The sequence below is a fragment of the Pan troglodytes genome, chromosome 1, assembly GCF_028858775.2.
Source record: "Pan troglodytes isolate AG18354 chromosome 1, NHGRI_mPanTro3-v2.0_pri, whole genome shotgun sequence".
NCBI classification, from domain to species: domain Eukaryota; kingdom Metazoa; phylum Chordata; class Mammalia; order Primates; family Hominidae; genus Pan; species Pan troglodytes.
In genome coordinates this window covers 23579147-23606208 of record NC_072398.2, presented here as the reverse complement: position 1 = coordinate 23606208, position 27062 = coordinate 23579147, and the positions used below count along the sequence as shown (strand labels likewise).

The following is a 27062-nucleotide window of genomic DNA, read 5'->3' as shown; positions in this document are numbered from 1 at the left end:
CTGTAGACACTGGGAGCCACATTCTCAAAATGAGTAACTGCAGGGAAGAGACAGAATTCTCACAAGAGGGCATATCCTCCGCCCTTCATACATTTCTCCTGTAACACCCTTCTGGTTGAAAAGAAATAAGAAAGCTGTGCTTGACTTTTGCTCTAGTGCTTTTTAAGATCAAGCAGGAATCTTACATTCTTTCATTGCCTTTCACATTTCTTTTCCTTCTTCCGTGTCCTCTTTCTTTTTAAATTCAGATCATTTAACAGACAAGGGTCATAGCTAAAAATAAATCTTCATTGACCTGAGCTACCTATGATGTCATTTACTGTATTCATAGGTCTCCAGAGTCAACACTCCAGGCATGTAGACACACACAGGAGAATAAAACCTCAGTTCCCAGGCAGCTTCCAGAAGCTGTGGCATTGCTGTGGCTTGAGGCCTGGACTTTCCCAGGGGATAGGTATCCAGATCGTTTGTGCCCTTCCATATCACCTTTCATTCAGAGGCCTTACCTGGATTGGTAGCCAAGCATTGATACTCACACCTCCCCAAAGAGGTAAGTTTTAGTAGGAAACTGAAGGAAACCAAGGCCCAACAAAATGAGGCAACTAGACGGAGTGACTGGGGAAGTTTCCAGCCAAGTCAGATATAAAATTTGTACTGTGAAAAACTGTTATCTGTATTTTGGTATTTACCAAAAAACAGTGAGCCATGATCACTCCATGCAGTGGGTTAAACTTGTGGGAGAAGTAAATTCTGTGGTGTCAGCTCAGAACAGAACATATTGGGAATGCATAATAGAAAAAGCAGTACTCTCACTCAGCTTCATAACTCCAGCAAATTTGTGGATTGGGGTTAACCAAGTCTGGAATTCCAGAACTCAAGTTACCCAAGTGTGGCAGGCCAGGGGAATTTCTGCGGGCTGGATGGGAAATCTTCAAAGTCAGCATTTATTTTCATCTGCACTCAATATTTTGGCCCAATATGTAAGTAACTTGATTTCCATCCTTGTGTTGATAAGGAGCCTAAAAGCCTGGAACAGAGAAACGAAAAGTTGGTCTCCACTTGGATCTAAATGTGGTCATCAGTCATGGAAAATGCTGACTATGACCATTCCCAATCAGCTCCTCATGCCTGGCACTAAGAGACACTAGACACCTTGGGCTGCAATGACTGCATTGTGCGTTTGTCACTTTACCATAAGCTACATGAGTCCCCAGCTGGCTGTGTTAAAGTGCTCCATCTTCCCAATAGCCATGTGTCCCTTGATGGCAGGAACACTTTTATGTTTCTTCTGCAGCTCTCATGGTGCACCATGTTGCTTATTCTTTTTTTTTCCCTTTTTAAATTTATTTATTTTTAGAGATGGGGTCCTGCTATGTTACCCAGGCTGGTCTAGAACGCCTGGCCTTAAGACATCCTCCCACCTTGGCTTCCCAAAGTTTTGGGATTACAGGCATGGGACACCACACCCAGCCCATGTTGGTATTCTCTCTGTCAGCACCCAACCAGGGAAGCAGAACCATGTGTAAATTTTGAAGGATATATTAGGCAATGGTGGGAGAAGCTAAGGAAGGGTGCATGACAAGGAGTTAAAGCATCAGTCACAAACCAGCCTTCCTGAAGCACTGGTGTGGATGGAACAAAGTTTGCCAAGGAATATAGGCAGCTAGGCACATCCGGTTGCTGAAGTGGGACCATGAAAGTAGAGCTGGTAGAAAAGTCTATGTTTCTGATGGTGAGCTGGCCCCACTAATGGTCTTAGGAAGAGTTGCTGGCTGTGGAACGGGAAACTGAACAAGCTGGAACCCACCAGCACCCCTGCACCTGCCAGTCAGAGCATCAAACCACAATGACCTTCAGAGAGTAGTGGCTGTTGCTTTACTTCCACCTTCCTAATCTTGGACAAATTTCTCTTTTGCCCAGCTCTCACCCAGAGGCATACCAAGAAAGGAACTTGAGAAAGCCATTCCAGTTAAAGCAAGTTGACCCGGCACAGTCCAAAATCCGTGCTATGCAGCACAGTCCAAAATCCGTGCTATGCAGCACAGTCCAAAATCCGTGCTATGCAGCACAGTCCAAAATCCGTGCTACCCAGCACAGTCCAAAATCCGTGCAGGTATGTACTAGTTGCTCAGAACACAAGCAGTCAGTTTCTAGCATTGTGAGAAAAGCCCTGATCTAAAGTCAGGATATCTAGGACTTCTGGTCATAGTTCTACCTCTAAAAATGTGTCCTGGGCTAAATTGTTAACCTCTCTGCCCCTCAGGTCCTTAGGGAAAGAAAATGATGACTCATCACCTCTTAGACGGTGCATACAGAAGTGGAGGAGTTAAAATGTTAGCAGTGAAAATGTCAAACAGTACACAGGGGGGAAAAAAAAGAAACTTCCATCCAAAGACGCTAAAAGATGCTAGATTCTGTAATGCTATTTTCTCTGATTTTCTTACTGTGCGTGTAAAGCATGTTTATTTACAGCCGAGTCTCCCTGCTAAAGCATGGGTTTGAAAATGAGAAATTCTAGGCTGGGCATGGTGGCTTACACCTGTAATCCCAGCACTTTGGGAGGCTGAGGCAGTTGGATCATCTGAGATCAGGAGTTCAAGACCAGCCTGGCCCACATGGTGAAACCCCGTCTCTACTAAAAAAATACAAAATTAGCCGGCGTGGTGGTGGGCGCCTGTAATCCCAGCTACTCAGGAGGCTGAGGCAGGAGAATCACTTGAACCCAGGAGGTGGAGGCTGCAGTGAGCCGAGATCGCACCACTGCATTCCAGCCTGGTCAACAAGACTGACACTCCATCTCCAAAAAAAAAGAAAATGAGAAAATCTAGCTATTTTTTTCCTGTAACTATAATCTTGGTGTACTATGAAATTTGGAGCAAGTCATTAAACCATTTTCTGTCAACATTTACTTATATACAGAATGGGATTAATAATATTCTAACAATAGTAATTGACCATTAGCTAAGTCCTTCACAGAAATGAAGTCTCCAGCATTTGTTGCATCAAGGCCCTGCAGAGCTGTATGAGCTTCAGCCCCGCTGTGTTCTACTAGACTCCAGGGCTTGCCTCTGTTATCTCCAACAGATAAGATCCTGCCAGAACACATGAAGTCAGCACTCGCCCCATTTAACCTTAAGTCAACACTACAGGGTTTGCTTCCTTTTACCAAGTACCAGCAAACATAGAAAAACAGTTTCCTGGTTCCAGTCTGATCTGCTGCAAAGAACAAAGAAGGGACCGCCTTACTTTATCCACTGGATAAAGGGAACAGGGAGCCAAAAAATGATGTAGGAGATGGTGCCAGTCCGGGGTTGAGGAAGCAGGACAGAACCCAGGAATTTGCTTTCTCCTTGGACCTACTGCTTTCTACAGAGGGTCAGAGAGTTCGGCCAGAAACCTCCTCCAAGACCAAGGTTATGTGTGTGCCTCCTTAAGTAGAAAAACAGGCCAGACACAGCAGCTCACACCTATAAGTCCAGTACTTTGGGAGGCCAAGGTAGGAGGATCACTTGAGGCCAGAAATTCAAGACCTGCTTGGGCAACATAGTGAGACCTTATAATTACAAAAAAAAAAAAAAGCCAGTCTGTTAGTTCATTTTCATGTTGCTGATAAAGACATACTTGAGACTGAGCAATTTACAAAAGAAAGAGGTTTAATTGGACTTACAGTTCCACGTGGCTGGGGAAGCCTCACAATCATGGCGGAAGGCAAGGAGAAGCAAGTCACATCTTACATGGATGGCAGCAAGCAAAGAGAGAACTTGTGAAGGAAAACTCCTCCTTATAACAACCATCAGATTTCATGACTTACTGTCATGAGAACACCACGGGAAAGACCTGCCCCTGTGACTCAATTACCTCCCAATGGGTCACTCCCACAACACATAAGAATTCAAGATGAGATTTGGGTGGGGACACAGCCAAACCATATCACCAGGTGTGGTGGCATGTGCCTGTAGTCCCAGCTACTCAGGAGGCTAAGGTCGGAGGATTGCTTGAGCCCAAGAGTTTGAGGCTGCAGGGAGCCGTGATCGTGTCACTGCACTCCAGCCTGGGTAACAGAGTGAGATCTCGTCTTAAAAAAGAAAGAAAAAAAAAAGACAACCCCAACAGCTCTGAAGGACACAAACTTCACACACACATGCACACACACACACACACACACAAACACTTCATGAATTTCAACCCTTAGATCTGGAGGGTTAACTTCATGGCAAACATAGGGGTTACGAAAATAACGCACCATAATATTTCCCCCCTAGTTTTTCATTAACAACATGAGCCCTCCTAGGTCTGAGTACTTTGGTGTCTATCCTTAATAATTAATATCTGGGCATTAATAGTTTCAGCTCTTTCTACCTAGCATCTGTAAGCGTTAACCAGAACCTACTAACAAATGTGAACATACAACATTTGAACATAAAGTAACATCTCTGGCCTTCGAAGGTGACAAAGCTCAGAGTAGCATTTCTCATCCTAAGCTTCCAGCTGTTGGCCTGAGCATATTCACAAAGGTGAAGCCTTGTACTGCACCATCCACATTCTCTCCCATGTCTCTGCAGGTCAGGAGCATGCTTAAGCAAGTTGGCTGATGGTCTGAAGAGTTACATAGAGTCAAGGATAAACATATTTTGGTCTTTTTAAAACCCAGCATAAAAATAGCAGTAAAAATATTTCACAATAAAAATAATCATTTCTGAAGCCCTTTATTAGTTTGCCCCCTTTCTTAACTGGAAGACTTTTAAGTGACTTACAGCATTTAGGTCCAATGTCGTGTTTGTTATGTTTATATAGTAACCAAAAACTCTGGATAAATATTTATATAGTTACAAAACTTTTAATGGGCCCCAAACTTGGAATAATCCAAAAGAAACACAACGCTCCATTTTGGGCAGTTGTAAATCCCCTGTTGTCAACATAACTCAGACATTGGAAAGGAGGGAATAAGCCTGAATGGCTCCCATATGTTTGCCATGAGCAGGCTTCAAGGGATGGGGGTGGAGGGGAGAATGGAGGAAGGGGCTGCCATGGCTGGCCTGCATCGAGTGTCCTGACAGTCTGGTAATGTGCAGAGCATTGTTTTGCGCTTGTCAGCTGTTGCCCAGGGATGCCTGTGTGATAAATGAATAATGGGCTCCACAGGGCTCTCCTTACACTAAAAAATTCAGCGCATATGGTTCTGGCCAGTTTTCTATCCCATCCTATCTTTTGGTCACTCTAGAAGTACATTTGTTCCCTTGGCCATAAAAAAGAATATTACAGCTTTTAGGAGAGAATTGAGGCCAACAACTCAGAGCATCAGTCTTTAGGGACATGACATAAAGAAATCATATTTGAAACCTGGATGCAAGATCATCTAGAAAAGTACCCAGGATCAATGGGGTGGGAGAGTGGAAATAAAGGAAAATAATTTGACAAAAGTTGCTCCCTTGAATACATAAAGACCCAAACTTACTTATTTTATTTAATTTAATTTATTTTTTGAGACAGAGTCTCACTGCTGCCCAGGTTGGAGTGCAGTGGCATGATAATGATAACCTCAAATTCCTGGGCTCAAGAGATCTTCCTGCCTCAGCTTCTAGAATAGCTGGAACTACAAGAGCATGCCACCAGGCCTAGCTAATTATAAAAAAAAAATTTGTTTTAGAGGTAGGGTCCCAATAGGTGCTTGGGCTGCTCTTGAACTCCTGAGCTCAAGTGATCCTCCCATCTTGGCCTCCCAAAGCACCGGGATTACAACCCTGAACCACTGCACCTGTCTGGCTCAAACTTGCTCATTTTTAACTGGTAATCATTTCAGAAATTTTATGAGAGAGAGAGAGAAAGAAAAGGATGCTCCTAGGCCTATACATACAACAAGTTGGCCATGGAGTCATAGTAATTTGGGGCCAGTCCTCTATAAAATAGTAATAATAACTGTATCTACCCCCTGAGGTTGTTGTGAGACATATCTACAGCAATACAGAAGTTGCTTTGAACAATGTCAGGCACAGAGTAAGTGGTAATCAATGCTAGCTAGTATTATTCTGCCTCAACTCTTCAGACACTGATTCACTACCCTCACCGCAGGGAAAGAGTTAAAACTAGACATATTTAGCTGTAATGACTAGAAAAATTGAGCAGAAAATCTTTCCAAAAAGTTTTGACTTGGAGAAAGGAGGTTTATGGTTCTGTTCCCTGAAAGCTATGGCCTAGCGGGGGACAGTCTCTGCCCAGCAGGAGAGAAACCCTACCGTCACTGAGGCTAAGTTAGCAGAAGACTGTTCTCTTAAGAATGGAGGCTGGGAGGGCCTTTTGGTCTTTGGATAGTTCAAAGCATTTCTCAAAGCTTTACTAGTGGGGCAAGAAATACTCAGTAAAACCTGAAATAGCCCCTGCCAGGGCTGATGGCCAACAGCTGTGGGAATGGCAGCTGCTGTGACCCACATCACTGCACCCGACCCAGGCATGGGGATCCCTGACAAGTGGTCATGAGAGTCTCACATTTTTAATCTGTCTGGAAGCCAATGGGAGGTGTAAGGAAGCCAGATTCTGATCCCTAACAGTGGCATCCAATCAATTTGCGTAAATTTCTCATCGTGATCCCTTCCTCCTTACCATGGAGTTGGAGTGAAAGGGAGAATTCCCACACTTTGGCAATATGAAAGGACTATTCTGTAATCCTATTTTCAGGACAGTTTTCCTTCCTTTTAAAAATCCAGGTTGGCTGGGCTTGGTGGCTCATGCCTGTGTAATCCCAGCACTTTGGGAGGCCGAGGTGGGCGGATCACGAGGTCAGGAGATCAAGACCATCCTGGCTAACACTGTGAAACCCCGTCTCTACTAAAAAATACAAAAAATTAGCCGGGCGTGGTGGCGGGTGCCTGTAGTCCCAGCTGCTCGGGAGGCTGAGGCAGGAGAATGGCATGAACTCGGGAGGCGGAACTTGCAGTGAGCCGAGATCGTGCCATTGCACTCCAGACTGGGTGACAGAGCGAGACTCCGTCTCAAAAAAAAAAAAATCTGCCTGTAATCCCATCACTCTGGGAGGCCGAGGTGGGTGGATCATGAGGTCAGGAGTTCAAGACCAGCCTGGCCAAGATGGTGAAACCCCGTCCTACTAAAAATACAAAAAAATTAGCCAGGTGTGGTGGTGGGCGCCTGTAATCCCAGCTGAGGCACAGAATTGCTTGAACCCAGGAGGCAGAGCTGGCAGTGAGCCGAGATCGCACCACTGCACTCCAGCCTGGGTGAAAAAGCGAGACTCTATCTCAAAAAAAAAAAAAATTTTTTTCAGATAAATTTCTCATCAGAATAGAATTCTATACCTGGGGCCCTTTGAATACTGTTTTGAATGTTGAACTTCATTTGAGGTGAAATAATGATGCTAACTCACATTTATTAAGCATTTACAATATGTCTTGCACCCCTGCAGGCACTTTATATCTATTTAATTTAATCATATAATGCTTATCTCTAATACCAAGGTTACATACTAGTGAGTGCCAAAGGTGGAATCCAACTCACCTTTTTCTTTTCTTTTCTCTTTTTTTTCCTTTTTTTTTTTTTTTTCGATGGTGTCTCACTCTGCCACCCAGGCTGGAGTGCGGTGGCACGAGTTTGGTTCACTGCAACGTTTGCCTCTTGGGTTCAAGCGACTCTCTTGCCTCAGCCTCCCAAGTAGCTGGGATTATAGGTGTGTGCCACCAGGCCCAGCTAATTTTTGTATTTTTAGTAGAGACGAGGTATCACCATGTTGGCCAGGCTGGTCTTGAACTACTGACCTCAAGGGATCCGCCTGCCTCAGCCTCTCAAAATTCTGGGATTACAGGTGTGAGCCACTGTGTCTGGCCTAACTCACCTTTTTCTTTATAGAAAGCTGCCTGGTTTTTTGAAGGAAGTCTTGAAACAATTTTTTTCTTCTTAAAAGTACTTTATAAAGTCTTTTGATTATAAAAATAATGTATGATTATAATAGAAATTTTGGAAAATGCAAAATGTGTAAAGAAGTAGTAATTCCACTACTCCACATATAACTGCTGTTAATATTTTAAATTTTCCTAAGGTATTTTTCTGCACATATATTGATAATATTTCTTTTTTCTCCAAATTGTGATCTTAAAACTTTTAGACTTTCCAAAGATTTTGTAAACTTCTTTGAAATACCAGGAAGCCCATCTAACCCAGTGCAGCAAGTATGGACTTTTGAAGTTCAAACATAGTTTGGAAAATTGACCACACAGTTTCCAAGAGGAAACTAAAATTGGCAAAATGCCCTTTTCCACCCTGATAGGGGCTTTAAATGCCTAACCATTTGTTTTGCTGGCAGCAGGACCATTTTTTAGTGGCAACCAATGACTATTAGTGCCAATAAAAGTTCTTAAACCCCTCACAGCATTAATCATGCTCCAGATGTTACAAAAGTTGAGTGACCGAAAATGTACATACATTGAAGTCTTCAGCTGCTGCCTCAAGGTCATGGGGATTTCAGCTTCATTCTCTTAATTCAGAGTTAAGCCAGACCCCATCAGTGAGATTTCAGCCTCATTATAAACCACAGAGGCTTCATTTTGCATATATTTCAGCATTTTCTATTTTCCTTTGGCCACTCTCATAGTGTATGTGTTCCTTTAAAACATCTCCTCTTTGATGAATAGTCCTTCCTGGGGCCCTTTTGTAGGCATGAGAGATTATACTCTGTTTTGATTCTATCTTTGCCCCTGAGATACCAACCAGTAGCATTCTTCCCACTTTGTCTGATCAAATGGAATTATTTTTAGAAGAAGCTGCTGTGTTTGAAAGACAGCTTATAATCTTAAAAAAGCCCTTTACATTGCAGACATATGGGCTTCTTGACAGTGTGTGTCTAGAATTGCAATGTTTTCTCTGCCCAGAGGACTACCTTTGAATTCACCCTTTCTGCTTGTGTGTGTCTGTAAAGATAAATGAATTGCTTTGGCACTGAATATAGTAACTGTAGCGTGCATCATTTCTGACAACTACTTCCTGAACTTCTTCCCTGAGTTTTGTACCAACTGTTCTCATTGGTTCTCCGCAGAGCTCGTGGCACAGAGGAAAATGGACATAAGGTAGCGGTAACAGGCTGGCGACTGTGGCTTTTACACATTGCTTCACACAACCCTGTCCAGGAGTTTTACACACTCACTAAACAAATAGAAGGCACCATCCAATTCACTGGAGCCCCGTTGGATAAATACGGAAAGAATGTGGGAGCTATGTCATGAACCACAATGGTTTTGTGTTCTGTGTAATTTGAAGACGAGATTCCTTTGCTGTGTGTCACCTCCCATATTACCACTGTCGCCCAACATTTCATAACCATCAACTCTTTGCCAGTGCCCACATGCAAAGATGGGTTTGTATTAAAAAATAAATGAGAACAGCACATTCTGATGTGGTGTAGTATATCAGCATTTTCCATGAAGCCTCGTCGCCGGCCTTCCCCTTTTAGGAAACAAAGGACCCGTGACAGAGCCTACTTATCCCGTTACAGCTCCTGGTGAGAAGGGCAAAGCGATGTCAGAAATAATAGAAAAGGCTTTTTCCTTTGAAATATCTAAATGTTCAAAGATGGGAACAGCCGCAGGGGGGAGAATACTGTGCTATGCAAGTTGATCTGATTTTGTGGACCATCCATTTCCAATTGGGAAGCTCACTTACTTTCAACTTGAAGCATCAGAAAACCAGACTTACAGCAGCTTCAGCCTATAGGGGTTTATTTTTCTCATGTAACAAGAAGAACAGAAGTGGACAGAGGCCGAGTTCTCAAGGACTCAGTTTCTTTCTGTCCCATCAACCTTACCATGTTGGATTGTCATCTTTGCGCTTGTTGCCTCATGGTGGCAAGATGGCTGCAGCACCTCTGGGACTCACGACTGATTTTTAAGGTAGGAAGAAGGGGACAGGACTGTACTAGCCAGACGGCTTCCTTTCATCTGGAAAGCAAAAGGTTTCCCTGAATCCTCAGCAGATTTCTGCTGTCTTCCCATTGGCCAGAACTGTGTCACATGGTCACTTTTAATAGGTTTAAAAATGAGTTTTTCCTGGGAATATTGCTGGCTTGAACTAAATTGTGGTTCTGTTAGTGCAAAAGAAGAGGAGTGGGTGGAGTTTGGTCACATACCTCACACAGCCGCTCTTCTTAAGATGCTACTTAGAGGATGGTAGGGACTGAGAGGAGGAGGCAGAAGGAGCATAGCGACCTCTTTGGAGATGTAAGTGACTGTCTACATCATGTGTTTGTAGAGCCATGGGAATCAAAAATAACTCTTGCGATAGATTAGCAGCCCCAAACTTTTTGTTCACATGCGAAAATCTCTGTAATGAATTGTTAGTTCCCTGTTACAATTATTATGAAAATCTGCTGTGTTTAAATTATTGGGAAAGTAAAAGTATGATTTTTAAAAGGTAAATCTGACCATTTTGCCCACCCCTGGCTTAAAATCCTTCAGGAGATTTCCATAGCTCTTGAGATAAAATGCACCATCCTTGGCATGGGCTCTAGAGACCTGCAGGACACTATTTCAGCAGCCTCCTGTGTGTCTGTCTGCTCCAGGGCTCTCTCTCTGTCCCTCCTTTTCCCTAGAACCCTCTTTCCCCATTTGGGGCCTTGCAGCCCCTGCTTATTCTTCAGCTCTAAGATGAAGGGTTCCTTAGAGAAGCATTCCTTCACCCATCAGCCTAGCTTTGGGCACCCCAATAGGAGCGCTGAGTATTCTGATCGTCTCCTTAGCATTAATTTTTAATTTTTATTTATTTTATTTTATTTTTGAGATGGAATTTCACTTTTGTTGCCCAGGCTGGAGTGCAGTGGCACGATCTCAGCTCACTGCAACCTCCGCCTCCCGGGTTCAAGCAATTCTCTGCCTCAGCCTCCCGAGTAGCTGGGATTACAGGTGCCCGCCACCATGCCCGACTAATTTTTTTGTATTTTTAGTAGAGATGGGGTTTCACCATGTTGGCCAGGCTGGCCTTGAACTCCTGACGTCAGGTGATCCACCTGCTTTGGCCTCCCAAAGTGCTGGGATTACAGGCATGAGCCACCATGCCCAGTGGTATTTATTTTTATAATTAATTATAAAAAATAATTAATTCTCAGTAAATTGTTTCAATTCTGCTTTCCCTGCTAGAATGTTAACTTTATGAAGGCCCCATTGTTCTTTTTTCCTACTTGATTTGTAGCACCTAGTTGGGTGCCTGCTATGTAGTAAGCACTTTAAAAAATGTGTATTGAATGAATGAAATGAAATTTTAAAAGTATGAAGCTGCTTTGTTGATACCACATATTGGTGCCCATCAAAATACTGTCCTCGAACTGGTGTTGGCCTGCAAACTCTTCACTATTCATCTGCAACAAGATAAGTCAGAAATTGAGAGGATTTAGAAACTCTTATAACAATTATCAAATTGTATGCAATGATTAGGAGAATTTTTCTTTTTTGAGACAGGGTCCTGCTCTGTCACCCAGGCTGGGGTGCAGTGGCACGATCAAAGCTCACTGCAATCTTGAACTCCTGGGCTCAAGTGATCCTCTTGCCGCATCCTTCTGAATAGCAGCTGGGACTATAGGTGTGAGCCACCACATCCAGCTATTTCTTTTTTTTTTTTTTTAAGAGATGGGGGTCTCATGTTGCCCAGGCTGGTCTTCAACTCCTGGGCTCAAAGGATTCTCCCACCTCAGCCTCCCAAAATGCTGGATTTACTAGTGTAAGCCATTGTGCCTAGCCAGATTTTTTTTTTTTTTTTAAGATGGAGTTTTGCCCTTGTTGCCCAGGCTGGAGTGCAATAGCACAATCTCAGCTGACTGCAACCACCGCCTCCCAGGTTCAAGCAATTCTCCTGCTTCAGCCTCCTGAGTAGCTGGGATTACAGACGCCCGCCACCATGCCCAGCTAATTTTTTGTATTTTTAATAGAGATGGGGTTTCACCATGTTGGCCAGGCTGGTCTTGGACTCCTGACCTCAGGTGATTTACCCACCTCAGCCTCTCAAAGTGCTGGGATTACAGGCATGAACCACCACGCCCGGCCCCCAGAAATTTTTAAAAATAAAATCAAATTGGCCAAGAGTGGTGGCTCGCCCCTGTAATCCCAGCACTTTGGGAGGCCAAGGCGGGCAGATCACGAGGTCAGGAGATCGAGACCATCCTGGCTAACAAGGTGAAACCCTGTCTCTACTAAAAATACAAAAAATTAGCCAGGCATGGTGGCAGGCGCCTGTAGTCCCAGCTACTCGGGAGGCTGAGGCAGGAGAATGGTATGAACCCGGGAGGCGGAGCCTGCAGTGAGCTGAGATCACGCCACTGCACTCCAGCCTGGGTGACAGAGCGAGACTCTGTCTCAAAAAAGAAAAAAATCAAATTAGTCCTTCGCACAGTTTGAGAAACACTGCTATGGGTTAGATACTGCAAACTATCATTACACTAATAAAATGCAAACACTTCTGAAGCTTCAGGAGCTCAGAAGCCACTGTCAGCCGCATGGGAAGCCGGCAGGTCAACAACAACCTCCTGCAAGAGGGAAACCATATAGTCCCCACACCCCCCACTTCCTGAGTGGAATCTTAACTCCTTAACTTCCCAGCAAGTTATTTAACCCAGCTGCCTCAGTTTCCTCATGTGTAAATGGGGATTATAAAAGAACCTTCTTCACAGTGTTATTTTGAAAGATTATGTGGGGGCAACTATATGCAAAGCGTTTAGTGCAGAATCTGTCTCCAGTATACACTAGCTAAGCATCTGCTATTATTATTACTTGCAAACCATTTTGCAAAAAATAAAAGAAGATTTTTAAAAAAAAACAGTTTTGATTAAAATAACACCTCAAATATAACAGCACACTGAACAGAGATGGTATCAAGCCTACACTGAGAGCAAAGTGCCTGCTGGGAGGATATGCAGTTGTGTGTGCCTGAGGCCTGGCTCTGACCTCATATCAAGGAAAATATTTACATGGCAGAGCTGTTATATTCATGCGTGATTCTTTTTTCTTTTCTTTTCTTTTTTTTTTTTTTTTGAGACGGAGTCTTGCTCTGTCGCCCAGGCTGGAGTGCAGTGGCACGATCTCTGCTCACTGAAAGCTCCGCCTCCCGGGTTCATGCCATTCTCCTGCCTCAGCCTCCCAAGTAGCTGGGACTACAGGCGCCCGCCACCACACCTGGCTAATTTTTTGTGTTTTTTCAGTAGAGACGGGGTTTTACCGTGTTAGCCAGGATGGTCTCGATCTCCTGACCTCATGATCTGCCTGCCTTGGCCTTCCAAAGTGAGGCCTTGGCCTCTTTTTTTTTTTTTTTTGAGATGGAGTTTCTCTGTTGTTGCCCAGGCTGCAGTGCAATGGTGTGACCTTGGCTGACTGCAACCTCTGCCTCCCAGGTTCAAGTGAGTCTCCTGTCTTAGCCTCTGGAGTAGCTGGGATTACAGGCGCACACCACCATGCCCGGCTAATTTTTTGTATTTTCAGTAGAGACGGGGTTTCACCTTGTTGGCCAGACTGGTTTCGAACTCCTGACCTCAGGTGATCCACTCTCCTCAGCCTCCCAAAGTGCCGGGATTACAGGCATAAACCACGAGCCCAGCCTCATGCATAATTCTTATAGGGGAAAACTTGCAAACTGAACAGAGAGAGAAAGGGATGACTCTTTTTTTGTTTTTTCATTACTATTATATTTTTTTCTAACTCAGGAAATGGCTGAAATTCTATCATTAAGACTGCAGGCTGGGTGCAGTGGCTCACGCCATCCCAGCACTTTTGGGAGGCCGAGGCGGGCGGATCACCTGAGGTCAGGAGTTGGAAACCAGCCTGGCCAACATGGTAGTCTCTACTAAAAATACAAAATTAGCTGGGCATGGTGGCGCATGCCTGTAATCCCAGCTACTCGGGAGGCTGAGGCAGGAGAATCGCTTGAACCCGGGAGGCAGAGGTTGCAGTGAGCCAGGATCACTCCACTCCACTCCAGCCTGGGCAACAACAGCGAAACTCCATCTCAAAAAAAAAAAAAAAAACAGAAAAAAAAAAACAAAAAAAAAAACCCTGCATCTTCTTAGTTGAAGTCTTTAATGTAAAATGCAAGTACAACTTAAATAGGTTACATTTTTAGTCCTTCTCAGTCATTTACACTTTAATGTGAAGAAAACCTCTGAAGGCATCTTAGATGGTAGAGGCCTTGCTCCTGTCTTACTGTAACCTGGCACTTGCTCCCCAACTCCACCCCCACTCTGCAAAATCCCGCCCATCATAGAGTTTAACTTAGCTCGTACCTTAAGCTTCAAGATTTCTTTGCCTGTTCCAGCCTGGCTGTTCTCTCTCTTCCCTGGTAGGAAGCACAGTCTGTGCCACATAACTTGGCACTTATATTCTGCCATCCACTGTTCAGTAGAGTTCCGTGTGTGTATCTTAGTCACACCTCTGAGTTCAGAGGCCACTTTTTGATAACTTTTCCTTCCCCACCACCGGGCTGCACACAAAACAGGTGCTCAATAAACCCGTGTTGAACGATGCGGAAGGTGAGGCAGAAACCTAGGGCATATGTGTCAGTAGAGAGTAGGGGCAAGCCTCGAACGTGAGCTGGACTAAGTCATTTGTGACCTTAAAGAAAGTGTGTTCGGCTGGGCGCAGTAGCTCACGCCTGTAATCCCAGCACTTTGGGAGGCCGAGGCGGGCGGATCACGAGGTCAGGAGATTGAGACCATCGTGGCTAACACGGTGAAACCCCGTCTCTACTAAAAATACAAAAAATTAGCCAGGCGTGGTGGCAGGCGCCTGTAGTCCCAGCTACTTGGGAGGCTGAGGCAGGAGAATGGCGTGAACCCAGGAGGCAGAGGTTGCAGTGAGCCAAGATCACACCACTGCACTCCAGCCTGGGTGACAAAGCAAGACTCCGTCTCAACAAAAAAAAAAAAAAAGAGAGAGAGAGAAAGCGTGTTCAATATAGATGGGAAGGAGAGGGGGCCAGGAGGAAAGAGCGAGAGGGTGAAAACAATGATGGAGGCAGAAAGTATAGTGGAAAATCCCTTTTAAAATAATTTGTTGGCCAGGTGCAGTGGCTCACACCTGTAATCCCAGCACTTGGGGAGGCCAGGGTGGGCGGATCACTCAAACCCAGGAATTCGAGACCAGCCTGGACAACATAGTGAAAGCCTGTCTCTGCAAAAAATACAAAAATTATCCAGGCATGGTGGCACATGCCTGTGGTCCCAGCTACTTGGGAGGCTGAGGCAGGAGGATCACTTGGGCCCAGCAGGTAGGGATTGCAGTGAGCTTTGATCACACTGCTGCACTCCGGCCTGGGTGACAGGAGTGAGACCCTGTATCAAAAAAAAAAAAAAAAAGAAAAAGAAAAGAAAAAGTCACAATGTTTTCAAGATAGAAGAGACTTCATTCAGCTTGTATATCTGTAGAAAGGAAGGAGACCACAGACAGGACGCTGTTAAATGGGAAGAGAAGGGGACAATGGGTGCATGATGGTTCCTAAGAGGCATAGCACCAAGGGTTCTCATAGAAGGGCTAACCTTGGCTGGAAGGAGGGACCCCTCCTCTTCTGACGCAGAAAGGAAGGCAAGGTGGGTAAGTGATGATACATTGATGCTGAGGGGTGGAGAAGAAATGAATGAGGGAGGGAGCTGGTAGACTTGACCTCAGAAAAGACAGAATCCACGTTCTTCTCTTCCAAAGGAAAGTCACCCCCACCTCTTCTCTCCTCCACCCCTGGCTCAGAGTTTGAGGCTTGGCAGTGGAAAGAATGTGTGGGTCAGTGATGAGCTTTCAGAAAAGAGGTGCTTAAAAAGCTTACGCAGTAACCTCCAAGGACCAGGTTTCTACTGGCTACATGGATATGTAGAAGAACCAGTGGCCCATTCATTCACCCAGCAATCACGTGTCCTCCATTTATGTACCCAACATTCACGTGTCCTCCATTTATTCACCCAACAATCACCTGTCCTCCATTTATTCACCCAACAATCACGTGTCCTCCATTTATTCACCCAGCAATCACGTGTCCTCCATTTATTTACCCAGCAATCACATGTCCTCCATTCATTCACCCAGCAATCACATGTCCAGCACCTGCCTCGAGCCAGGTGCTACTTAGAGCCTTCTTCAGCAGTGAACAAAAGAGGCTGAGTCCCTTCATCAAGGAGTTCGCAGACTAGATGAGAAGACAGGCAAACAGGCAGTTGGGGCACAGTGTGGGGAATGCTACAGTAGGGTAAATAAGGGGAGCTGTCGGGGGGATGGCCCCAGTGGTAACAAAAACTTAAGGCTGCAAAGATTAATCTATTTAGAGTGAGTGGCAGAATCAAAGGCCCAAAGACAAGAAGGAGCCTGGCTTTTTGGAAAGTAAAAGTGGAGCTGTGTGGCTGGAGCGAAGGGTAGGTGGCGAAGAAGAGAAAAGACCTGAGGTTGGAGAGGTAAGCAAGGGCTGATCACAGGGAGCAGAGCCTGCCCCTCCAGTCCCACCCAACCTGCCTAGAGTCTGCGTTTTATCCTGCGGAAGGGAGGGAGTTGGAAACAAGAAGGCCAGTTACAAGAGAGTAGTGACTGTGTAAGTGAAAAGAAACAAATGGAGTTGAGAGATTTATAGGCGGGATAATGGACAGGCCTTGTTAATTGATTGGATAAAGAAGAAGTAAAGGGAGACTCTCAAGTTTCTAGCATGGGCAACTGGGTCAAGGGAGATGCTGTTCACTGAAATAGGAAACAAGAGGAAGGACTAGTTTATGGGGCAAGATGAAGAGCTTATTTTGAGCATGTGGATGTTGAAGGGCCTGTGGGGAATGTAAATGGGGAATGGCAGCAGACAGCTGGATTTATGTGTCTGGAGCCTGGAAGAGAGGTCTGGACTGGCGGCACTGGATGATTGATCTCCAGCTTTGGATGATAATGGAAGCCACAGAATCATTGGGATGAACCAGAGGAGAGGAAAGAGTAAGAAAAGAACAAAACGAGGGCTAGACCAGCAGAGAATACAGCCACTTAGGGATGAGCAGAAGTCGAAGAACTCACAAAGGGAGAGGAGCCCACACAGGACACTGGGAAGAGGAGCTGGGAAAGTAGGAGTTAAAGGAGTTAAAGAGCCAGATGTCCTGAAGTCAAGGGATGAAAAGCACATTAAAGGGGGAACAATAAGCAACTTGGGAAGCTACTGAGAGGTCAAGGAAGAAAAGACTCAAGGCAGTCACCGGATCAAGCCACAGGGAGGTTTTAGTAACCTTGCTAAGACTGACTCCGAGGAGTGCTGGGTGGATGCAGAAAGGAAGGGAGGAAAACAGCGTCACAGAGACAGTGAATGCGAGCTACTCTCCAAAGGTTGCAGTTGAGAAAGAATGACAGATGGAGGGGCAGGTGAGGTCAAGGAAAGTTCTTAATTACGTTGTCATTTTTAAAAATTGAAGTAAATTGTATTTGTTTATATGGTGATGGGTAGGAGGCTATAGAAGAAAGGCTGAAGGAACAGGGAGAGTGAATAACTGATAAGAGTGGAGTTTCTGAAAAGGCAAGATACCATGGAAGGCATTGGCCTTGGACAGAAATGATAAGAATAGTAACAGCAATATTAATAATTAAAGAAAGTTTCTTGTGCCAGGCACCATGTACCTTTTCCATTATCTCTGTTTGTTTGTTTGTTTGTTTGAGACAGGGTCTTGCTCAGTTGCCCAGGCTGGAGTGCAGTGGTGCAATCATGGCTCACTGCAGCCTCGATCTCGACTCCGCCTCAAAAAAAAAAAAGTGGGGGACAATCTTTAACTGAGGCCCTCACCCCATTCTCCATGTCACAGAGCTAATAAATGATGCAGCTGGGGCTCGTTCCATCCCTAACAGAGGAATAAAGGGGAAGATGGACTCAGGTGCAGTAATGTTGCAGGTTTGGTGACTGTGGGCATTGTCCTCTGATTACCTCTATCTCCTGTGAAGTAGGAGGTAGGGGGGTGGTGGCGGAGGGGTCAATGGGAGGGAGAGGTTACCCAATCACCTGTAGTGAATGCTGTGACAGATGAGCAGCTGTGAGGGCCACATCTCCAGTAGCTCCGGCAGCCAGCGGGCAGAAGAAGGAGGAGTCGGTGACACAGGACTGGGACTGGTTCTCACTTGTCTCTCCCTGTTTTTAACCTTCCAAACCTGAGGGAGGACCTGCCTTAGAGGTGTACTAGCTGGAGTGCCAATTTAGTTCCAGAAAGGAAGTGGAATCTCTGGTTACCTGCCAATGTTAATACATGTCAGAACAATAGTCCTGCTTGGGTCCTGGAAAATTGTGGTGCAACACCCATGTCATTATCGTCCTTATAATTTTTCATAGGCTTTGTAGCAACTTTGTAATTTGTGCTGAATTTCCTTGACATACCAAATCTCAACAGCACAATACTTTTTAGTTCTGAAATGTTTCATTCATTCCATCTTTCATTTATTCATTCCACAAATATTTATTGAGAGTCAGGCAGTGGTGGCCAATACATCCAATGTTCCTGTCCTCACAAACCAGGAAAACGCACCTATTTTAACTAGACTAGATGTGCACCCCATGAGGTCATGGGCTTTGATTATTTTATTCACCACTTCATTCTGAGTGCCTGAAACAGTGCCTGGCATGTAAGGGATGCTCAATAAATGTTTGTTTGCAGAGGTGCATTTATCATGAAACTAAACAGAGTTTAAGCTCCATAGCCCCTCAATTGCACTGTCCTCTTTCATGGCTCTGGGAGGGGACTACTGTGTGTTCTCATGGTAATCTGTTTTTATAAAAATTTCAAAGGTAAGATACTTTAACTAGTTCTCTGTCTCTACCCTAACTTCCCCTCTACCACTTTCCGCTGATGTCAATGACATTGGAGAGGCCATGGGCATTCTGGATATCCAGCTAAGAGGAAGTTGCATTGGGACTACATTTAGTATGGGATGTTGGGGACATATTTATGGGATGTGGGAGACGTATGTGGTATGCTGTCACTTAGGTAGATATGAAGTTATTGCTAGCTATATCAGTACATAGGTGACGTCCAGGAATACTCCTTTACTCACTGTAAAGACCCACCTGGCATGTCATAAAGGTACAGGGTCAGATGTGATGTCACAAAATGAGCCTGTCCTGGGCTCCTGGCACTAGAAGTTTGGGGGTGGTAGAGAAACAAGGGCTTTTTTAAAAGAAAGCCTCCAAAATTGTCCAAGCTTCAGGCCCCTCAAAATGTGAATCTGCCCTTAACTGGATATGGATAAATCTAAATCAGCTCATACTTTACTTTCTCTCACATTTACAGACTACAGAGCCTAAGTCAAAGCTTATTCTTGGACCCAGGAAATATGTCAAATCCTTCCAGTGAATGGTATGTCTTCCTAAATGACGCACTTGTGAGAACAGCTGGACCTACCTGTCTAAAGGACAGCTAGCTTCCAGCCCGATTTTCAGAGCTGATATATCAAAATCTAATTCCTTTTACACAATAGCCAAATAAATATTTTCACTGTCAAATTCTTCACACCAAATGCTGTACAAGCAAAATCATTATACCTTAGATAATGACTGTATTATATTCGTAGATTTCTAGTGGTGTTCATTTATTCACTCACTCACTTGATAAATACACGAAGTCCTTACTACAAGTCAGGTATTGGGGGTAATACATTAACTAAGACACAGTCCCCTTCTTCAAAGAGTCTAGTAGGGGAGTGAGACATTTAAACAGGCGATGACAATACATGATTCACACTAAGACTGGGGTTGATGATGAGCACAGCATTTTCGAAGCACTTGGGTGGAGCTCCCACCTTGGCAAGGCAAGTCAGGGAATGCTTCTTGGAAAAGCTGAGTCAACCTCTCGGCAGGGATGCTGGAGCACTGGGTGGGAGGGTGAACTGGATCAAAGGTTCCCAAATCTGGCTGATCATCAGAATCACCTGGGGGAGCTTCGAGAGTCCCAGGCCTGCCCCCAACCTACTGACTCAATTTCAGTGGGGTGAATTTCAGGAATCTGTCTCCTAAAAAATAAAAGCATGCCTGGTGGGTTTTTGATCCACCAAATTTGGTGAAGTGGATGACTTGTGATTTTGGGGAGAGGGCCCAGGGCAGGAAGGGGTAGATAAAAAAGCCCACGGGAGGCTGCAGAATGCCCTATGGAAAAGGCAGAGTAAGGAGGGGCTAAGGCACAGGTAGGCAGAGGAGACTTTCCAGGCAAGGGGAAAAAGAACCTTCCACATGGGCTGTTTGAAGGAGCTCAGGCCCTTTTAGAACAGTCACTCAGCATGGCTGGCAGCTCACAGGGCCGCTGGCTAACTCAGGTTCGGAAAATCATTTAGCAACCTGATAGAGACCACAGAGGTGGCTGTGTTTCATGTTGGGGAAAGGGGCAGGAATGCCTGCACTGTGGGGCAGGAAGGAAAAGGCTCAGACTGCCCCTGTGACCCTGCAGGGACTTTGGTCCCCTGAAAGCTTTGCACTAGTCCAACTTCCAGTGCTCTGGTTTAAGAAACCTCCTTGTGTCATTTGCCTCTTTTTTTTTTTTTTTTTTTTTTTTTGAGATGGTCTTGCTCTGTTGCCCAGGCTGTAGAGCAGTGGTGTGATCACAGCTCACTGCAGCCTTGACCTCCCAGGCTCAAGCTATCCTCCCACCTCAGCCTCCCGAGTAGCTGGGACCACAAGCATGCACCACCACACATTTTTGTATTTTTTGTAGATATGGGTTTTTACCATGTTGACCAGGCTGGTCTCAAATTCCTGGGCTCAAGCAATCTTCCTGCCTTGGCTTCCCAAAGTGCTGAGATTATAGGTGCGAGCCACCACACCCAGCCTTTTTTTCTTTTTTTTCTATATATATATATATATATATATATATATATATATATATATATAATACTTTAACTTCTGGGATACATGTGCAGAAAATGCAGGTTTGTTACATAAGTATACATGTGCCATGGTGGTTTGCTGCACCTCTCAAACCATCATCTAGGTTTTAAGCCCCACATGCATTAGGTATTTGTCCTGATGCTATCCCTCCCCTTGCCCCCTACCCTTTTATTTTCCTTTCCTTTCTCTTTTTTATTTTTTAGAGATGGTGTCTCACTATGTTGCCCAGGCTGGTCTCCAACTTCTGGGCTCAGGCAATCCTCCTGCCTCAGCTTCCCAAGTAGTTGGGATTGCAGGCATAGGCCAGCACATCTGGCCCCTTTTCTTTTTCTAATAACAGCTTTACTTAGATGTACTTTACATGCCATAAAATTCACCCTTTTAAAGCGTACAATTAAGTGGTTTTTAGTATATTCACAGAATTGTGCAACCATCACCACTATTTAATTTTAGAACATTTCATCACTCCAAAAAGAAACCGGCACCTATCAAGTCACTTCTCATTTCCCTACCCCATCCCCATCCCCTAGCAACCAACAATCTACTTTCTATCTCTATAAATTTGACTCTTCTGGATACTTCCTGTAAATAGAATAATACAATATATAGTCTGCCTGGTGTCTGGCTTTTTTTTTTTTTTTTTTTTTCTTGAGACAGAGTCTCGCTCTGTAGCCCAGGCTGTAGTGCAGTGGTGCGATCTCAGCTCACTGTAACCTCTGCCTCCTGGATTCACACCATTCTCCTGCCTCAGCCTCCCGAGTAGCTGGGACTACAGGTGCCCGCCACCATGCCCGGCTAATTTTTTTGTATTTTTAGTAGAGATGGGGTTTCACCGTGTTAGCCAGGATGGTCTTGATTTCCTGACCTCGTGATCCGCCCACCTCAGCCTCCCAAAGTGTTGAGATTACAGGCCTGAGCCACTGCACCCAGCCATCTGGCTTCTTTTACTTATTAGCATGTTTTCAAAGTTCAACCATGTTGTGTGTGTCAGTACTTCATTCCTTTTGGTGGCTCAATAATTCTCCATTGTATGGATTTGGTTTATTCATCCATCAGTTGATGGACATTTTGGTTGTTTCTACCTTTTGGCTGTTAGGAATAACACTGCTATGAACATTTGTGTGCAAATTTCTGCATCAACATAGGTTTTTAATTCTCTTGGATATATATGTAGGAGTGAAATTTCTGGGTCATATGGTAATTTTATTTAACTTTTTGAGGAACTACCAAGCTGTGTTCCAAAGCAGTTGCCCTGTTGTATGTTCCCACCAGCAATGTATGAGGGTTCTGATTTCTCTATATCCTCCCCAACACTTTTTTTTTTCTTTTGAGACGGAGCCCTGCTCTATCCCCCAGGCTGGAATGCAGTGGTGCAATCTCGGCTCACTGCAACCTCCGCATTCCTGGTTCAAGCCATTCTCCTGGCTCAGCCTTCTGAGTAACTGGGACTATAGGCATGCGCTACCACACCCAGCTAGTTTTTGTAGTAGAGACAGGGTTTCACTATGTTGGCCAGGCTGATCTCGAACTCCTGACCTCAGGTGATTGGCTCACCTTATCCTCCCAAAGTACTGGGATTACAGGTGTGAGCCACTGCGCCTGGCCCCAACACTTGTTTTTATTCCTTTTTTTTTTTTTTTTTTTTTTGAGATGGAGTCTCGCTCTGTCGCCCAGGCTGGAGTGCAGTGGCGCAATCTTGGCTCACTGCAACCTCTGCCTCCCGGGTCCAAGCAATTCTCCTGCCTCTGCCTCCCAAGTAGCCGGGACTACAGACGTGTGCCACCATGCCCGGCTAATTTTTTGTATTTTTAGTAGAGACGGGGTTTCACCATGTTAGTCAGGATTGTCTCAATCTCCTGACCTCATGATCTGCCCACATCGGCCTCCCAAAGTGCTGGGATTACAGGTGTGAGCCACTGCACCTGGCCCTCCTTGTTTTTTTTTTTTTTTGTAACTGTTCTAGTGGGTTTAAAGGGGTACCTTATTGTGGTTTTGATTTGCATTTTTTTCTTTATTTCTTTTCTTTTTTTCTTTTATCTTAGAGTCAGGGTCTTGCTCTGTCACCCAAGCTAGAATGCAGTGGCACCATTACGGCTCATTACAACCTCAAACTCCTGGGCTCAAGCAATCCTCCTGCCTCAGCCTGCATTTTTCATATGACAAATGATGTTGAGCATCTTTTCATGTGCTTATCAGCCATTTGTATATTGTAGAAATGGCTATTTAGATCCGTTTTAAGATTGGGTTGTCTTTTTACTACCAAGTTGTAAGAGTTCTTACAAGAGCTATATCTATATTCCAGATATAAGTCCTTTATCAGATATATGATTTGCAAATCTTTTCTCCCAGTTTGTAGGTTGTCTTTTCACTTTCTTTATGATGTCCTTTGAAGCACAAAGTTTTAAATTTTGATGGAAATTCAATGTATTATTTTTTTCCTTAGTTACTTGTGCTTATGGTGTCATATTTTGAAAACCATTGCATAATCCAAAGCAATGAAGATTGATTCCTATGTTTTTTTCTAGGAGTTTTGTCATTTCACTCTTACATTTAGGTCTACAATCCTTTTTTTTTTTTTTTTTTGAGACAGAGTCTCGCTCTGTTGCCCAGGCTGGAATGCAGTGGCAGCACGATCTCAGCTCACTGAAATCTCCGCCTCCCGGCTTCAAGCAATTCCCCTGCCTCAGCCTCCCGAGTAGCTGGGACTACAGGTGTGCATCACCACACCTGGCTAATTTTTTTTTCTTTTTTATTTTAGTAGAGATGGGGTTTCACCATGTTGGCCAGGATGGTCTCGACCTCCTGACTTTGTGATCTGTCCTCCTCGACCTCCCAAAGTGCTGGGATTACAGGCGTGAGCCACTGTGCCCAGCCTTTTTTTTTTTTTTTTTGAGACGGAGTTTTGCTCTGTTGCCCAGGCTGGAGTGTCGTGGCACAATCTAGGCTCACTGCAACCTCTGCCTCCCGAGTTCAAGCGATTTTCCTGTCAACCTCCTGAGTAGCTGGGATTACAGGTGTGCACCACCATGCCCGGCTAATTTTTGTATTTTTAGCAGAGACGGGGTTTTGCCATGTTGGCCAGTCTGGTTTCAAACTCCTGACCTCAGGTGATCCGCCCGCCTCAGCCTCCCAAACTTCTGGGATTATAGGTGTGAACCACTGCACCGGCCTACAATCCATTTTGATTTTTTTTTTTTTTTTTTTTTTGAGAGATAGAGAAGGTCTCTCTCTGGCACCCTGGCTGGAATGAGGTGGCATGAATATGGCTCACTGCAGTCTCAGCCTCCTGGGCTCAAGTGATCCTCCTGCCCCAGCCTCCCCAGTAGCAGGGCCCACAGATTGTACCACCATGCCAGGCTAATTAAAAAATATATATTTTTTGTAGACATAGGGTTTTGCTATGTTGCTCAGGCTGGTCTCGAACTCCTAGGCTCTTCCTGCCTCGGCCTCCCAAAGTGCTGGGATTACAGGTGTAAGCCACCACACCCAGCCTTAAATTAATTTTTATATGATATGATATGATGTGATATAGGGGGTTCAGTTTCATTGTTTTGCATGAGGAAATCCAGTTACCCCACACCATTTGTTGAAAAGATTATTTTTCCTCATTGAATTGTCTTGCCACTCTTGTTGAAAATCAATTAACCATATTTGACAGTGTATTTCTGGACTCTCAATTATATGCCATTAATTTCTATCCTTATTACAGTATCCTGCTGTCTTGACTATTGTAGCTTTGTAGTAAATTTTGAAATTGGGAGGTGTGAGTCCTCCAACTTTGTTCTTCTTTTCCAAGATTGTTTTGGCTATTCTGGGTCCCTTATATATTCATATAAATTTTAGGATCAGTTTGTCAATTTCTGCAAAAAAGTATAAAAGGGGCAGCTAAAATTTTGATAGGGATATTGTTGAAATCATTTATTATTGAAGTAGGTCCATGAGGCCACTAACAGGTCAGAGTGGGAAACAACCATTTATTATCTGTTTGACAGGAAAACTGAGACACAAACAGTGAATTTTAAAACTTCCTCAGCCTGACAGTGCTGCTTTCAACAGTAGAACAGCTATCTCCCAAATCCCATGATGCCAATTTCCTCCTGTCCTTATTAGAAGCAAATATTTCCTGAGTGTTTGCTCTGTGCCAGGCACAGTTCCAGGCCCTCAACAATGTAGAGGTCAAGCTTGAGAAAGAACCATATAAAACTTGCTGTCAGGCCGAGTGTGGTGGCTCATGCCTGTAATCCCAGCACTTTGGGAGGCCGAGGTGGGCGGATCACTTGAGGTCAGGAGTTTGAGACCAGCCTAGCCAACATGGTGAAACCCTGGCTCTACTAAAAATACAACAATTAGCCAGGCTTGATGGCGGATGCCTGTAATCTCAGCTACTCGGGAGGCTGAGGCAGGAGAATCATTTGAACCCGAGAGGCAGAGGTTGCAGTGAGCCAGGATGGTGCCACTGCACTCCAGCTTGGACGACAAAGCAAGACTCTGTCTCAAAAAAACAAAAAACAAAAAAACTTGCTGTCAAATCAATTGCTCTTTCTAAGAGAGGTGATGTCCATCAGGAATTTTCATTCTCTCTACTATCCAATGTATACCAACCAAATTTTCTTTTAACTTAATAATTTGCTATTTTTCCTTTCCTGATTATCTATCACAGAAAATTTAAAAGATACAAAAATTCCAAAGAACAAAATAAAAATTACCTATAATCCCGTAAATCAGAGACAGTCATTATTAACATATTGGTCTAAGACTTTAAACTCTATAATAATAATAGTTAACATGGTGGTGAGTGTGTGTCTGGCCTGTTTAAATATTTTACATTCATCAATTCAGTTTAATCCTCACGAAAAACCAACGAGTTAGGTATTTATTTATTTATTTATTTGTTCACTTATTCAGAACATGTTTCTCAGCCCCTATTATGTGTTGGGTCCTTAGCTATGTGCTTAGCATGCATTAGTAAATCAAATGAATAAAAATCTCTGTCTTCTTTGATTTTACATTCTAGCAGGGGAAATTGCTGCTAAACAGTATGATAAATAGGTTAATTATATACTACGTTAGAAGATGTTAAGTGCCATAGACAGGGATGGGGTGGAGAGGAGGTGGTATGGGTTGCCTCACTGAGTAGTAAATAGGATAGTCAGGTCTGTTTGTCTGCTTACCGTGATCGTAGTGGATGCTCTGGTTCTGCCTAGGTGCCTTTCAGGATTGGAGACTACTCCCCCAGTTGCTGATGGTGTGGTCAGCCTTCAGTTGTCAGTCCTCTTTGGGAATTGCCTTGGATGAAGAAAGTCACCTCACCCAAGATCACTCCAACTCCTGGGACCCACATCCAATGATTGGCCAATATGGGGACTCAAAGGCCTGGTCCCCCTTCCCCAACTTGAGACTACTCTGAAGGATCACCCAGCTTCAGAGCTTCCCATGGTTGAGACTTTTAGACTTCACTGTGGTCCAACCAACCTCTTCCTATACACGGTCCTGACTCCTTCACTTCCCTCCCAGCACTTCTTCTGTGTTAATATCAAACTTCTGTGCTAATAACAAACTTCTTCCGTGCTAATATCTCTCGGTGTCTCCTTCCCTGGGAACTCAACCCTAGATTGTTTATACCAGCAGTGATCCAAGAAAGAGATGCCAACATGAGATTTTGGAATTGGATCACCTACCATCCAGCTGGCAGTGCAGACCCCATCAGTGGCAGTAGAAGAAGTACATATAGTCCGTAGCACAAGATAGCAGTGAAATTGTTAAAACTTTTGCCAATGGTGAACTAGAATGGTATTCCCATGGAAGGAAATGCACCAGAGGGTGTGACCTATCAGGTGGTTGAGAAATATGGGGGGAATTACCACAAGGACAATTCAATTAGGTGGCTTTCACTAAGGATAATTAACACTTCGAAAAAAATAATGAAATGTTGAAAAGGATTCATCAGCAATTGAAAACTGAGTGGAGCTCATAGGGATACTCTCATCCCTTGCACCTGGAGGAAAGGGAAAGCTGAGGACCAGGTACATGGTGTAATCCTAATAGTAGCAGAGTGCAGGCCGGGTGCGGTGGCTCATGCCTACAATCCCAGCACTCTGAGAGGCCGAGGCGGGTAGATCACGAGGTCAGGAGTTCAAGACCAGCCTGGCCAAGATGGTGAAACACCATCTCTACTAAAAATACAAACAGCTGGGCACGGTGGCTCACACCTGTAATCCCAGCACTCTGGG

The 27062-nt window shown here is 44.4% G+C and overlaps 1 long non-coding RNA gene across 2 annotated transcripts; it reads left to right on the top strand.

Moving 5' to 3' along the window:
* Positions 1–415: 415 nt before the first annotated feature.
* LOC104004758 (uncharacterized) lies at positions 416–26406 on the top strand. Of its 2 annotated transcripts, none has more exons than XR_001712919.3 (4): positions 416–550; positions 9038–9887; positions 19247–19312; positions 26037–26406. It is a non-coding gene; the product is annotated as an uncharacterized LOC104004758 (long non-coding RNA). The 2 variants fall into 2 exon arrangements; XR_677790.5 differs by lacking the exon at positions 416–550 and adding an exon at positions 1959–2113.
* Positions 26407–27062: the final 656 nt, after the last annotated feature.